This window comes from Cupressus sempervirens, chromosome 1 (genome assembly GCF_028749045.1).
Source record: "Cupressus sempervirens isolate cs-2001-9-10 chromosome 1, ASM2874904v1, whole genome shotgun sequence".
Classification (NCBI taxonomy): domain Eukaryota; kingdom Viridiplantae; phylum Streptophyta; class Pinopsida; order Cupressales; family Cupressaceae; genus Cupressus; species Cupressus sempervirens.
The window spans coordinates 390,181,397-390,196,926 of record NC_143118.1 but is presented as its reverse complement, the minus strand read 5'-3'; the positions used below and the strand labels follow the sequence as shown (position 1 = coordinate 390,196,926).

At 33.4% G+C, this 15,530-nt stretch overlaps 1 pseudogene across 1 annotated transcript; it reads left to right on the top strand.

Moving 5' to 3' along the window:
• Window positions 1-10,763: 10,763 nt before the first annotated feature.
• Window positions 10,764-14,260, top strand: LOC149577931 (pentatricopeptide repeat-containing protein At3g12770-like; annotated as a pseudogene). The gene is made up of 2 exons (XR_016354337.1): window positions 10,764-11,887; window positions 12,928-14,260. The product of XR_016354337.1 is annotated as a pentatricopeptide repeat-containing protein At3g12770-like (transcript).
• The last annotated feature ends 1,270 nt before the right edge of the window (window positions 14,261-15,530 follow it).

The window sequence follows — 15,530 nt, the reverse complement described above, 5'->3', positions numbered from 1 at the left end:
AATGTGGATGTGAATGCACTATTGTTGAATACTCTTGGTGATGAATTGATTCGTGTGCAAATCTATGATGAGTGATTCTAGCCGGATAAAAATCAGCAGTTGCATCGTCAAGCCTCCTTGTAAGAGAATTTTAGAACTTGAAGAAGAACACAAGGTGACACTTTTGCATTTTTAATTAGAGCAAAAATTAGTACATTGAAGTTGTAAGTGCTCAGAATTTTTTTTCCTTGAATCTTCTCTAGCCCGGTAGTTGACTTTATTTAGAATATCCTCCTTTGAAATTCCTTTTTTGTTCAGGATTTGATTTCCTTCTCATTGTTGGTATAATCATTATTGTTGACAATGATGTTGATCCATGTATCTTGTCTGCAACAAAATATTGTTGGATTTTCAAATCCTAAAGTACATTCTACAAAGTGGATTGTTCTAGTATTGAAGAACCTTCTATATTTCCCTAATTTTTTATCTCAAAATATTGATTTAACCTCTGGAAAAAAATGTCACTAGTCAATGAAAAATAGAAATTATTGAATGAAAATTAATTTAAAAATAAATCATTTTTAAACTATAAAAATTAATTGCAAACCACCACCAAAAACAAAAGTTCCCAACCTTATAAATAAGGTTGGTAAAATTTTAGATATGGATGAAAACTTTACTATTTTTTTAAATATTTAGAGTTGAAAAGTTTTCTATTTTTTTAGTTCAAAATTTTAAAATTATCTATAATAATACTAAAATACATAAATCTAAAATGCACAATAGATTTATTAGGAAAGAACCAGAAAAGAAAATCCAACATTGTCGCAATATGTACAAGTGACTAACATCGATATTTACAATCTTATTATATCGATGAACAAAACTAATACCATCAAGAATTCAAAATTTATCAAATTTTACATTTTCATGCATATCAAACAGCAGGCATGTAGGACTCAAATTCAACCAAGATTGTCAACAATTACCATAGCATGCCTAAAGTTTGGAAAATTACCCAAAAAAATAGAGGGAAACCTTTGTGTTATCTTTCTTCCATATCCTTGCATGAGGTGCTCTCAACAAAAGTGGATGCCAAACTAAGATTGATAGAGAAGCCCCATCCAAAATTTGAACATGTTATAGGAGCAACCTCCCATCCTAAATTTGAGCCTTCAGTTGCAACATTTGAAATGCCAGTGGTAGAAGGCACAACCCAAACATTTGATTTGGGGAAATCTGAATGGGGAGACCAAGTAGTTTCTTGTGAGACATGGTGTACGAAGCCAAGAGCACAATAGAAAAATTAATAGGTTAACCAATTTTAATACTTATTTTATACACATTCTTTAATTGTTATACCTAAACAATTAAACTAAATACTTATCACAAAAATAAGTGTCTACAAATTTTTCATCACAAACTTTTATTTTATTATTAAGATAAAACAAAATAATTTATTACAATTTCAATTATTAAGATTATAATTTATTTATTGTTTCTTATAAATAACATTTAAGACTGCTATTTTATTTTTTATTTAGCACAAAACACAATTAGTACATTAAATTTCAAATAATGTTATAACAAATTTGATGCTCTTCAACTAGTATTAATGTCATTAGTGCTCATAAATTGACTATTAACCTAATTGTTAAAATTCTAAATATAGATAATTTTTTGAAGACACGTATCTCTTACATTAATAACTCACCCATTTTCATGAATGACATATCTCATACAGTAATAACTTATTGATATTCTTGAACGAGATTGGACATTTCATACGTAATGATGTATGCCCAAAGCTAGTTGAGTATTTAATCCATGCGTCATCCAAAAATCTTGATGGGTCTCACAGATAGTAGTAATTTCTTCTATTAATGTGTATGAAGTTCATTGTTGCATGTTATCTATTCAAAGGGCTAGAATCTCAAAGCTTTAATTCTTCATTTCAGACTTATGTTTGGAGTGCATAGGAAGACCATTCTGAACAATCCATTTTGTTTTCCATTTAGGTTTTGATTATGGTTTTTGGGATTTTTTTAGGTTGTTGTGTGTCATTGCATTCAATCTCATTTTTATGAAATTAATGATGTCAAGAGGTTTGGTTAGACTTTTTATTGATCCAACTAATTTTTGAGCAATTCTTATAACTGATCTTGTTCATTAGGCCAATTTACTAAAGTTTGGGTTGCTCAGATATGTAGGTAGGGACCTTTCAAGAGTAGGGGGAATTGTTGAATAGAATGTTGTGTTCTTTATCCATGTTGAATAATATAAATTACAAAAAACTCAAGCCAATGACACTTCAGCCTCAGTCCATACCAATGTTTCTTCTATAAATCATGGACATCAACCCTAGAATAATACTAATGATGGTAGCATCAGCAATTGGGGGCAATAGGTTGGTATGAAGTAGAAGAAAAGTCTTCCCCGAATGCTTGGTTATGGAAGGGTATTTAGTTTGAGAATGGGAGATTTTTCTACAAATTTTTATTTGTGGTTTTATTGAGTAGTTAATTTTGATTTGAGAATTGTGTTGATGTGTGTAGACCTATATGCAGATGTGAATGCACTATCCCCAAAGACTCTTGGTGACGGATCGATTCATGTGTGAAATCTATAATGAGGGATTCTAGCTAGATAAAAATCCACAGTTGCATCATTGGACCTCCTTGTAAGAGAATTTTAGAACTAGAAGAAGAACACGAGAGGATACTTTTGCATTTTTAATTAAAGAAAAAATTGGTACATTGAAGGTGTAAGTACTCATAATTTCTTTTGCTTGAATATTGTATAGCCCGACAGTTAAATTTATTCAAAATATCCTCCTTTGAATTCCTTTTTTGTTTAGGATTTGATTTCCTTCTCATTGTTGGCATAATCATTGTTATTGACAATGGTGTATATCACGACAATGGCATCAATCTGTATATCTTGTTTGCAACAAAGCATTGTTGGATTTTAAAACCCTAAAGTGCACTCTTCAAAGTGGACTCTATTAGTATTGAAGAACCTTCTATATTTCTCTAACTTTTTCTATTAGAAACTTAACTTGACCCCTTACAAAAATGTTACTAGCCAATGAATAAATGATTTTTTTGAATGAAAATTAATTTAAAAATAAATCATTTTAAAACTTTAGCATTATAGGGACTTTGATTATAAAAAGACCACCACGGAAAACATTAGTTCCCTACCTTATAGATAAGGTTGGTAAAATTTTAGATATGGGTGAAAACTTTACTATTTTTTTAATATTTGAAGTTGAAAAATTTGTTAATTTTTTTAGTTCAAAAAATTAAAATTGTCAATAATATTACTAAAATATATAAATCTAAAATGCACAATAGAAAAATTACTAAGTTAACCAATTTTAATATTATTCTTATACACATTCTCTAATAGTTATACCTAAACAATTAAACTAAATACTTATCACTAAATAAGTGTCTACAAATTTTTCATCACAAACTTTTATTTTATTATTAAAATAAAATAAAATAATTTATTAAAATTAAAATTATTAAAATTATAGTTTATTTATTGTTTCTCATAAATAATAATTAAGACTGCTTTTTAATTTTTTATTTAACACAAAAGATAATTTGTACATAAAATTTCAAATAATATTATAAAAATCTGATGCTCTTGAACTAGTATTAATGTCATTACTGCTCATAATTTGATTATAAAACCTAATTGTTAAAATTTAAAACATAAACAATTATTTGAAGATACATAGCTCTTACATTAATGACTTGCCCATATTCATGAATGCCATATCTCATGCATTAATAACATGTCAATATTCCTAAATGAGATTGGACAGTTCATATGTAACGACGTATGTCCAAATTTGGTGGAGTATTTAAACTGCATGTTGTCCCAAAATTTTGATGGGTGCCTTAGACAACATTAATTTCTTTTGTTAACGTGTGTGAAGCTCATTGTTGTGTGTTATCTATTCAAAGGGCTAGAATCTCAAAGCTTTAATTCCTCATTTTAGACATATGTTTGGACTGTAGAGGAGGAGCATTCCAAACAATCCATTTTATTTTTCATTCAGGGAGTTTTGTTGGGTTGTTGTGTGCTAGTACATTCAATCTCATTTTTATGAATTTTATGATGTCAAGAGGTTCAGTTAGATAATTTTATTGATCCATCTGATTTTGAGTGGTTCTTGTAACTAATTTTGTTCATTAGGCCAAGTTACCAAAGTTTGAGTTACTCAAATATGTAGGCAGGACCTTTCAAGAATAGGGGGGATTATTGAATAAAAGCCTGGTTCTTCGTGTGTGTCGAATAATATTAATTGCAACAGACTCAATCCAATGGCACTTTGGCCTCCCCCTAGGCTAGTGTTTCTTCTATAAATCATGGGCATCAACCCCAGAATAATGATAATGATGGTAGCAACAACAATTGGGGGCAACAGGTTGGTATGAAGTGGAAGAAAAGTCTTCCCAGAATGCTTGGTTATGGAAGGATATTTAGTTTGAGAAAAGGAGAATTTTCTATGAATTTTTGATTTGGGGCTTTATTGACGAGTTAATTTTGATTTGAGAAGTTGTGTTGATGTGTACAGACCCAAATATAGATGTGAATGCACTATCGTCAAAAACTCTTGGCGATGAATTGATTTGTGTGCGAAATCTATGATGAGAGATTCTAGTCAGATAAAAATCTATAGTTGTATACTTAGGCCTCCCTGTAAGAGAATTTTAGAACTTGAAGAAGAACATAAGAGGATAATTTTGCATTTTTAATTAGACGAAAAATTGGTACATTGAAGTTGTAAGTGCACATAATATTTTTTACTTGAATCTTCTCTAGCTTGGTAGTTAAATTTATTCAAAATATCCTCCTTTGAATTCCTTTTTTGTTTGGGATTTGATTTCCTTCTCATTGCCAGCATAATCGTTGTTGTTGACAATGGCATCTATCACAAAAATGGTGTCGATCCACATATCTTGTCTACAGAAAAATGTTGTTGCATTTTTAAACCCTAAGGTGCACTCTACAAAGTGGACTCTACTGGCATTAAAGAACCTTACATATTTCTCTAATTATTTTATCTCAGAAAATTAATTTAACTGCTAGCAAAAATGTTACTAGCCAATGAAAAAATATTGAATGAAAATTAACTTAAAAATAAATCATTTTAAAACTTTAGCATTATACAAAATTTGGTTATAAATATCAATCGCAAACCACCACCGAAAACATTAGTTCCCTAGGCAGTAAAATTTTAGATATGGATGAAAAATTTACAATTTTTCTAATATTTAGAGTTGGAAAGTATACTATTTTTTTTAGTTCAAAAATTCAAAATTGTCTATAATATTACTAAAATATATAAATCTAAAATGCACAATAGCAAATAGCAAAATTACTAGTTTAACCAATTTTAATATTTATTTTATACACATTCTCTAATAGTTATACCTAAACAATTATACTAAATACTTATCACTAAAATAAGTGTCAAATTTTTCATCACAAACTTTAATTTTATTATTAAAATAAAACAAAAAAAAATTATTACAATTTGAATTATTAAGATTATAATATATTTAATATTGTTTCTCATAAATAATAATGAAGATTACTTTTAGGCAAGAGCCTACAACACAATGGTAAATTGTGAACCTCTTATCCCACAGGTCTTGGGTTCGACTCTCCACAAAATTAATAGATAATAATAATTAATCACATCACAAATAATAATGAATCTTGGCTTTGGCCTCTTACTAATCAAAAAATAAAATAAAACAATGAAGACTACTTTTTCATTTTTTATTTAACACAAAAGACAATTTGTTCATAAAATTTCAAATAATATTATAACAAATCTGATGCTCTTCAATTAGTATTAATGTCATTAGTGTTCATAAATTGTTTATAAAACCTAATTTTTAAAATTCAAAACATATACAATTTTTTGAAGACACGCATCTCTTACATTAATAACTCACCATATTCATGAATGACATATCTCATGCGTTAATAAATCATTGATATTCATGAATGAGATTAGATAGTTCATACATAACAACATATATCCAAAATTGGTGGAGTATTTAAACCACATGTTGTCCCAAAATTTTGATGGATACCACATATGCTAGTAATTTCTTCTGTTAGTGCATGTGAAGTTCATTGTTGTGTGTTATCTATTAAAAGGGCTAGAATCTCAAAGCTTTAATTCGTCATTTCAAACTTATGTTTGAAGTGCATAGGAGGAGCATTCCAAACAATTCATTTTTTTTTCTATTCAAGTTTTGATTATGGATTATGGGCTTTTTTTGGGGTGTTGTGTGTCATTGCATTCAGTCTCATTTTTATGAATTTAATGATGTCTAGAGGTTCGATTAGACAGTTTTATTGATCTAGCTAATTTTGAGCAGTTCTTAAGTTACCAAAGTTTGGGTTGATTAGATATGTAGGCATGGACCTTTCAAGAATAGGAGGAATTGTTGAATAGAAGCTTGGGTTCTTCGTCTGCGTGGAATAATATTAATTGCAATAGACTAAATCCAATGGCACTTCAGCCTCCGTCCAAGCTAGTGTTTCTTCTATAAATCATGGTCATCAACCCTAGAATATTACTAACGATGGTAGCAACAACAATTGGGGGCAACAAGATGGCATGCAGTGGAAGAAAAGTCTACTTGGAATGTCTAGTTATGGAAGGATATTTAGTTTGAGAATGGGAGAATTTTCTATGAATTTTTGATTTGGGGTTTTATTGAGTAGTTAATTTTGATTTGAGAAATGTGTTGATGTGTGCAAACCATAATACAAATGTGAATGTACTATCACCGAAGACTCTTGGCGACAAATTGACTCATGTGCGAAATCTATGATGACGAATTCTAGCTGGATAAAAATCTGTAGTTGCATCGTCAGGCTTCCCTGTAAGAGAATTTTAGAACTTAAGAAGAACACAAGAGGATACTTTTGCATTTTTAATCAGATGAAAAATTGGTACATTGAAGTCTGATTTGTTTTTGCTTGTATCTTCTTTGACTCAGTAGTTGAATTTGTTCAGAATATCCTCCTTTGAATTCTTTTTTTGTTTGAGATTTGATTTCCTTCTCATTGTTACCATAATCACTATTGTTGACAATGGCATCTATCACGGTACTAGTGTTGATCCACATTTCTTGTCTGCAACAAAACATTGTTGGATTTTAAAACCCTAAAGTGCACTCTGCAAAATGGACTCTACGAATATTGAAGAACCTTCTATATTTCTCTAATTTTTTATATTAGAAAATTAATTTAACCTCTGACAAAAATCTTACATTGTCATTTTGTTGCAAGGTGTTAACTATTTAATTTCCATTAACATTAGGAAATTATGAGTGATTTATGTTTTAAAAAATGCAAAAAGGCTCATTCATGAGTGTATCAAGTTTTTTGAAATAAATATATTTTGTTAAATTATGAATTTCTCAATATATGTTCAAATTATATAGAAAATGAATTGAAAAATTAGATTAAACAATTAAAATGAACAACTTCATTTGAAAAATACTATAATTATTCTCCAAGGTTATAAAATGAAAAAATCAACTATTATTTTTCATTACATGAATTTTACATATTATCTATTGATTTTATTATTATTAATTTTTTAATTACTATATTTTAAAAAGTATATAAGAAATAAATATTGAATAAGAAATTTTATCTTTCAATAATTTTATTTTTTCTAATTAATTATTTTGTCTAAACAATGATTTTCCCCATTTATGAGCCCTAAAATAGTCAATAAATTCTTATCACAAAACAATATATTAAACTTGAGTAAAACTGAAAATTTAATTTAACCAAAAAAATATTTAATAATAATAAATGTAGCTGACCCATCTTTTGTCAAAATGCGAAATTTAATTAATAGTTAATAATTTTCCATGCGGGCATTAAAATGGCTTACACTTTGTTATAAACCAAGAGTAATTGTGGTTCTGTAAGGATCAATATTGTCAAAAAGGTAGCTATAAATTGAAACATTCAAAACTTACCTTTTACTTTTGTCCAAAACTAATTTTGGAAAATAACAAACACGGTAACTTTTTTATTGGATCTTTTTTTTTTATTGAATAATGCAAAAAGAATAATATACAAAAAGTCAATCAAAAGTTCCAAAAGTTCATAAAGTGGACAGCATGATCACTAACCGGCTCTAAAGAGCTACAACCAATCAGCAACTAACCGGCTCTAAAGAGCTATGACCAAACAAAGAACATTACAGTTGAATGTTAAGATAACCAGCTCAAAAGAGCTACAACCGAACAACGAACATTACAGCTTGAATGTTAACATTCATTGAAGCTCCTTCGAGCAAAAAACATCTCTTTTGAAAAGCTGTAGCAGCTGGTATTTAATCCTGTCAAGCTAGTTACTGATCTTCAACTGGGCCTTGGGTCCTCCCTGCAAAAGGTTACACAAAAAAATTGTCTGGAAAATGATGTTAGAGTAAAACTGAAAAATTTCTCCTTCAAGATGCATTGTAAAATTAGAAAATGCAGCCCTACATCTGCACTTCCAAATGTTAAGTAAAATGATCTGCCGCAAAGAGTCGCCCACAATATTACTTTTAAGATTAATACCAAAAATAGCTTCCTTCCAACTTAAAGAATGTTCGAAGATAGCTGGAAGAAAGATGAAGACAACAGTCCACTTTTTTCTTAGCCCATATAGAATCCCAAAAGAGATGTTGCATATCTTCCTCTCGCAAACAAAACGAGCATTTAGCAGGTTGGGTTAGCAAACATCTCAGCCTACTACCAACTGGCAATTTGAAATGTAAAACTTTCCAAGCCAAGAGTTGAGCATTAGCCTCAGCTTTAGAAAGCCAGATCTGGGCACTCAAATTACTCCAAGTGGTTTCATTGAATTTGCAATTCCATTTATTATTAAGTCGTGGATTTAAAGGCATTGGCGGCACAAGATTTAAATAGATTTTCCTGAGGGGGAAGTGGCCAAATTGATGAGTAGACAGCCATGACCAGTCCTTTGAAAAGTTGCATTCCAATGGAGTGCAGATTTTCATGGCAAGCTCGATAGGGACTAGTGATTCAACAAATATAATAAAGTCCTTGAACCTGCTGTGCAAAAGAAAACTGTGTTTAATGGTTGTCCAAGACGCCCAATCAAGAGAATTGAAGTCCCACAAATCTTTGAACTTATGAACTCCTTTCTTAAAAAGATAATGAGCATGTTTATGAAAAGCTACAGCAAGAGGTTGTTCATGATATTGAACCAATTTGTTCCACCAAATAGAAGAATCGCTGAAACTGAAACCATGCTGTAAGGAAGGATTTCTCCAATTCAAAAACTTGCAAACTGACTGCCAAGCTTTCCAAATAGACTGCAAAGGAAAGGAAGCTTTAATTTGAAAGGAAGGGGCCAATAGAATTTTATCCACATCTATTATAAGCAGATGCTTGAGAAATACGAAATCGAACCAACTTCTTCCAAGGTTCCTCCCCATCAATAATTCTAATTATCCACTTGGTAGCTAGGCAAACCCCTTGAGTTTGAGGGTCCAATAAGCCCAAGCCACCCTTAGATTTAGGTTGAATACAATGCAACCATGAGGTAACTGTATAACCAACATTACCACTCCATTTAGACCATAGAAAGCCTCGAATAAGTTTAGTAAGATCATTATAACATTTTTTGGATGGCATCTAGCATGAAGAATAATAGACATGAGAAGCCAAAAAAATACGATTAACCACTTGAATCTTGCCAGCTAGAGATAAGTACTTATTTTCCCACACATATAACTTGGATTTGAATTTGTTAAGAAACCATTTCCACATATCAACCAAAGAGACGCCCAGTCCAAAGGGAATGCCCAAATAACGAGAGATTTGGCCATGTTTTATTTGCTTCCATTCTTTAGGAATCCAAGAAGGGACTACATCTATATGAGTCATGATAAATTCTGTTTTATGATGTGCTAACTTAGAACCAGAGATTTCGCAACAAAGATTGATCACCTCCATAGTATTAGAAATCTCAGCTTCATAATTCTGCAAGAAAAGCATGCTGTCATCAGCAAAGTGAGAGTTTAATACCACCGAATTATCGGGGATGGAAATACCCTTAATAAGATTCATTTGGTTATATTTTTGGAGCAAGTAACCGAGAGCATCAGCTGTGAGCACATAAAGGAAGGGGGATAATGGACATCCTTGTCTAATAGATCTTAAAATTTCCATAATAATTGCAAGCCAGGTGTGAAAAAATAGATGTAAATTGAACCACTCGTTTTCAGCAATGACGTGACATATTGCAGGCTGAAGTTGTAAAGATCTGAAGTATGATTCGCTTCAGTGAATGACAGGTGTTAAAAGAAGCATAAAATTAATAAAGGCAAGAACAAGTGATTGTTATAGGCTGGCCTACTGACTATGCAATAAATGCATAGTTATCTATTTAGCTTGTTATTTTTGTTATTTTTTGTATTAAAAAATAAAAAATACCCCAGCAAAATTAGCTCCAGTCAATAAAAAATAAGAAATTATATTTTACAAATAAATTTTAAAAATAAACTTCACTCAAATCTTACAATCTTTACAATTTGAAAGTCTGATTTTCATATAAATTAATTGAATGCTTCTAATGAAAATTCCCTGAGAGACTAATAAATCATTTAAAAATTTTAGCATTATAAGAACTTTGGTTATAAAAATTAGTTCCCCGCCTTATCTATAAGGCAAGGACTAATGAACACTGAATAAACTATTCTTTCTCATAAAACATAAGTCCACGAGTTCATATTCTTATCGGCTCTGTATAGCAAAACACCTCTTAATCTGCGGCGAGGGGCCAAAACCAGAAGTGACATAGAAAAATCAAAGCTGGGGGAGTTCTTCATCGACCATGGCACCAGCCACTTTAACCCTTCCTCTTCCATATCCAAAACATGGCCACAACCTTCAACAGCAGAATCCAAAACGAAAGAATTCTCCTTTCTCTGAAGCACAACGCTCATCATTGAAGGATTTCCCCTGCAACCCAACCTTGAAGACAGACAATCATCATGCTTGTACCCACTATGCTTCTCTTCTGCAAGACTGTGTCAAGACAAAGTCTCTCACATATGGCAAACAACTTCATGCTCGCGTGCTCATTGACGGCCTACAACAAGACCTTCTTGTTACTACCAAAATCATCAACATGTATGCCGTTTGCGGCCACCTCACAGAAGCTGTCAAGGTCTTCGAAAGCGTAGACATAGGCCATCGAAACATATACTTGTGGAATGGTTTAATCAAAGGACATGTGAAATTTGAACAGTTTGACGAGGCGGTTGAGCTCTATTGCCGAATGCAGAGAGATGGGTTTAATGTAGAGCCGGATCACTAAACATTTTCCTGCCTTCTCAAGGCCTGCGCAGGCTCCAATGCCCTGCAATTGGGAAGGCAAATTCACCTTAACATAATTCGGGGTGGGTATGAGTCGTATGCCTTTGTGAGCAGTGCACTTGTGCACATGTACTCGAAGTGCTTCAGTGTTGAGGATGCGCGCAAAGTGCTTAACGAAATGTCTCAAACAGATGTTGTAGCGTGGAGCTCCATGATTGCAGGATATGTTCAGAATGAATGTTGGAAGGAGGCGCTGGATTTGTTTAGGGACATGGTGAGGAGAGGTTTAAAGCCTAATTCGGTTACTATTGCCAGTGCTTTGCCAGCCTGTTCTGAGCTAGGGAAGTGCAGAGAAGTGCATGCTTATGTTGTGCGAAGTGAGTTGCAGGGGAATGTCTTTGTTGCCAATGCGCTGCTGGGTGCATATGCGAAATGCGGGTGGGTGGATGTTTCACGTCGATTGTTTACCAGAATGCCTTATAGGGATGCAGTCTCCTGGAATATCATGATTGCAGGTAGGGCATTTTTCCACAATTTATATCAGAAAAGAAAGCTGAAAATTCAAGCATTACAGTTTTTAAGTGCAGTATTTCCACATTGTAGTTACAGTTTCTATAGTGCAATGTTTGTACATCTCAATTTCGGTCGTTAACTGCCTGCAAGCTTTAGAAATCATGTCATTCCATCAAAACAACTTACTAAATTTGATATTTCGTTTGATTCTTAATATTTGTTTTAGTTGTTTCACAGAAATTTGATATTTCATTTTACAGTGCGAAACTGGGGCGATCTCTAGAATCAAATTAGGCCGATCAGTAGGGGTCACATTGCATCTTTCAAAATACAGTTTTATATGGTTAATTATGCTGCTTCGGTATGGTAGGTTTTAAGAAGCACCCTGCTGAACTTCCAAAATAATCAGCATTCATCAAAGACATGCTCGATCTCCCATAGTGTCAGAAACTAAATAGGCAAGTAAGCAATTCGGTAGGCCAAAAGTTGATGCTCCAATATACATATATTGGACAATTACAAGCTGCAAATATCACAACCACGGTAACCACTCGGGATTGAATTGAAATGAATCCAAGAGAAGCGAAAAGTTTCGCCAGTGGATAAAAATCACAAAATATAGTCATTATACATAAAATAATTGCTAATACTGAATAAGGAAGTTGCCAACCTTGCTATGACAGCATCTCTACCTCTGCCCAGGCCAGCAGAGCATCAGGGATTTCTCTCCGTTACACCTCTATAAGGATGACAAGGAGGTTGTGCATGATATCTAGCTTGGCTTATATTCTTTTATGATCTTTCTACAACGTGGTGCACTAGCCACCCCTTAAGCCTCTTTTAGTTGAGTGTAACTGTGCATTGCGCAACTCAAGGAACACTAGATAAAAAGTGAAAACTAATATTAAATCCATGTTTTCTTCTTACTAATTTTTAAATCTGTGTTTTTTCTCAAATATTACCGTGAACTACATGGATTCCTTATTAGGTGAAATGAGAGTATCGACACTATTGCATTCCCTAAAATTTTCTCTGATTGCAGAGTATGTACAGAAAGCTGATGCTCGTGAGGCCTTACAGATTTTCAATGAGATGCAAAAAGCTGGGGTTGTGAAGCCCGACACAGTGACTATCTCAAATATTCTGCCTGCATGTGCTCACTCAGCATCTCTTCAGCAGGGTATGGAAATCCATGGATACATAATCAGAAATCAAATTGAGTGTAATTCATACGTGTGGACTGCACTCATAGACATGTATGCAAAATGTGGAAATGCACAGATTGCATGCCGGGTGTTCAATAACATGCCTCATAGAGATGTCATTGCCTGGACAGCAATGATCGCTGGATATGGAATTAATAGGCAGGCCAAGGAAGCTGTTTTCCTCTTCAAGCAAATGCAGGAGGCATGCTTAATACCAAACCATATTACCTTTACAGCCATTTTGTCTGCATGCAGCCATGCTGGACTAGTGATTGAAGGCTGGTCGCACTTTAATCGTATGAGCCAAGATTTTAATCTGACACCAAGGGTTGAACATTATACTTGTATGGTTGAACTTCTGGGTCGTGCAGGGCATCTAGATGAGGCAGAAAATCTCATAGGAAATATGCCAATAGAGCCCGATGCTTGTGTTTAGGGAGCATTGATGAGTGCCTGCAGGATCCATTGCAATATTAGGTTAGGAGAATGGGCTGCTAAACATCTTTTTGAACTGGAGCCTGATAAGGCTGGTCATGCTGTACTTCTGTCAAATATCTATGCTACTGCTGGGAGATGGGATGATGTAGCAAAGGTAAGGGCAATGATGAAGGAGAAGGGATTGAAGCCCAGGCCTGGATGTAGTTGGATTGTGGTTGATAATAAGCTTCATGCTTTCCAAGTAGAGGACAGAACACACCCTCAATGGGAGGAAATTTATGCAATGCTTCAGATCTTGGCTAGGGAGATGAAAGGGGCTGGCTATGTGCCAGCGACAAACTTTGTATTGCAGAACATAGAGGAGAAAGAAAAGGAATTGATCCTCTGTAATCATAGTGAAAGGCTGGCTATTGCTTTTGGACTCATCAGAACCCAACCAGGAAGAGTTATCCGGGTCAATAAGAACCTTCGAGTGTGTGGTGATTGTCATAGTGCCACTAAGTTCATCTCCAAGATTGTAAAGAGAGAGATTATTGTAAGGGACTTAAACCGTTTTCATCATTTCAGGGATGGGTTGTGTACCTGTGGTGATTATTGGTAGCTACAAACATATGCTTTTGCAATGCATGAATCGAGCTATGTTAATATGGAAGATGAGACATGCACACCATGACTTTCTTGCACAGGTGATATTTTCACTAGCATCCGTCCCTATCAGGAAGAGCTACTTCCACTATCTCTTAATTTCAGGGTATTTATGTAAAGAAGATACAAAATATTTACATCCATGCTCAAGATAAGCAGCAACTAAGGCTAACACCTACTGCAGAGAATTCAGAGAAGAGGTTTATGGTACAAAATCTGTGAAGGCAAGGGAGTTGAAGATTTAATATTTCTCTGAGAAATCAACATAGGTAGAATATGCGATACAATTGAATTCTGCAGTCTTGGGTTTTTTTCAGTGGGATGGGATAAAGAGGATGAAACAAGTTTTTGAGACAAAGATTAGACATGCTATCAATAAAATCTGCAGCTGATAGCTTCTGGGATCAATCACCTAGTGAAAGTAATAGGTACAATTCTTAATTTTAAAAGATAACTTCTGAAGTTGAAAGCTAAATGAAAAATTGATTGCGTAAAATGAGGCTCTTTTATTCGGTATAACTATATACAGTCCCAGAGATGTCAAAATGATGGTGGGTTGCAGGTAGCAGAGATACTCATATGATTGGCCAGGAGTACCAGAGATACAAAATTAAGTTTTGCCATATTCTGTTGTGCTAGCCATCTTAACAGTGGCTGTCAACCCAGATTGAATACCATGCACGTGGTTTAAATTTGTAATAAAGCATTTGAGCTTGAAGTTGAACCAGGATGATACAGAAACTGGAAAATTGTTTGAATTGGTACTGTTTCGAGTCCAAAGTCTCTCTCTCTCTCTTGTGAAGAGCTTACCTTTTCAAACAAGGATAAAACTGATAAGTAGGACATGTTTTCCACAACAAGTCAAATTGTGATATTGCTATAAGGATTCAACTATTTAGCTTTTTGAGTCAAACTCATTGACCTATGTTTCATGAGTACTGGTTCACATGAACCCGTCTCTTATCAGAATGAATGGAACACTTAGCATTAATTGCATCTAGGCGATGTTCACAGAGGTGAAGTATCAAGATTTCCTAGAGGTCAACCATCCAAGTACTAGCACATCTCGAGGGCACTTAACTATGGAGTTTCCTCTATAGTTAAACCCACTCTGCTTGCAACCCCATTTGCAAAACCTTCAACAAGTGTTGTGCCTTATGAACCATTCATTAGAAAGCCCCTTAAGCTCATTAATTGATAAGTGATACATTTCCACAAGTCAAAATGTGATACTGCTATCAGGATTCAACTGTCTAGTTTTTAGAGTCAAACTCATTGTCCCATGTTTCATGTGTTGCGAAAATAGAAGAGCGAAAAACAGAGCATACCATTGAACATTCAACAGACAGTAATGAAC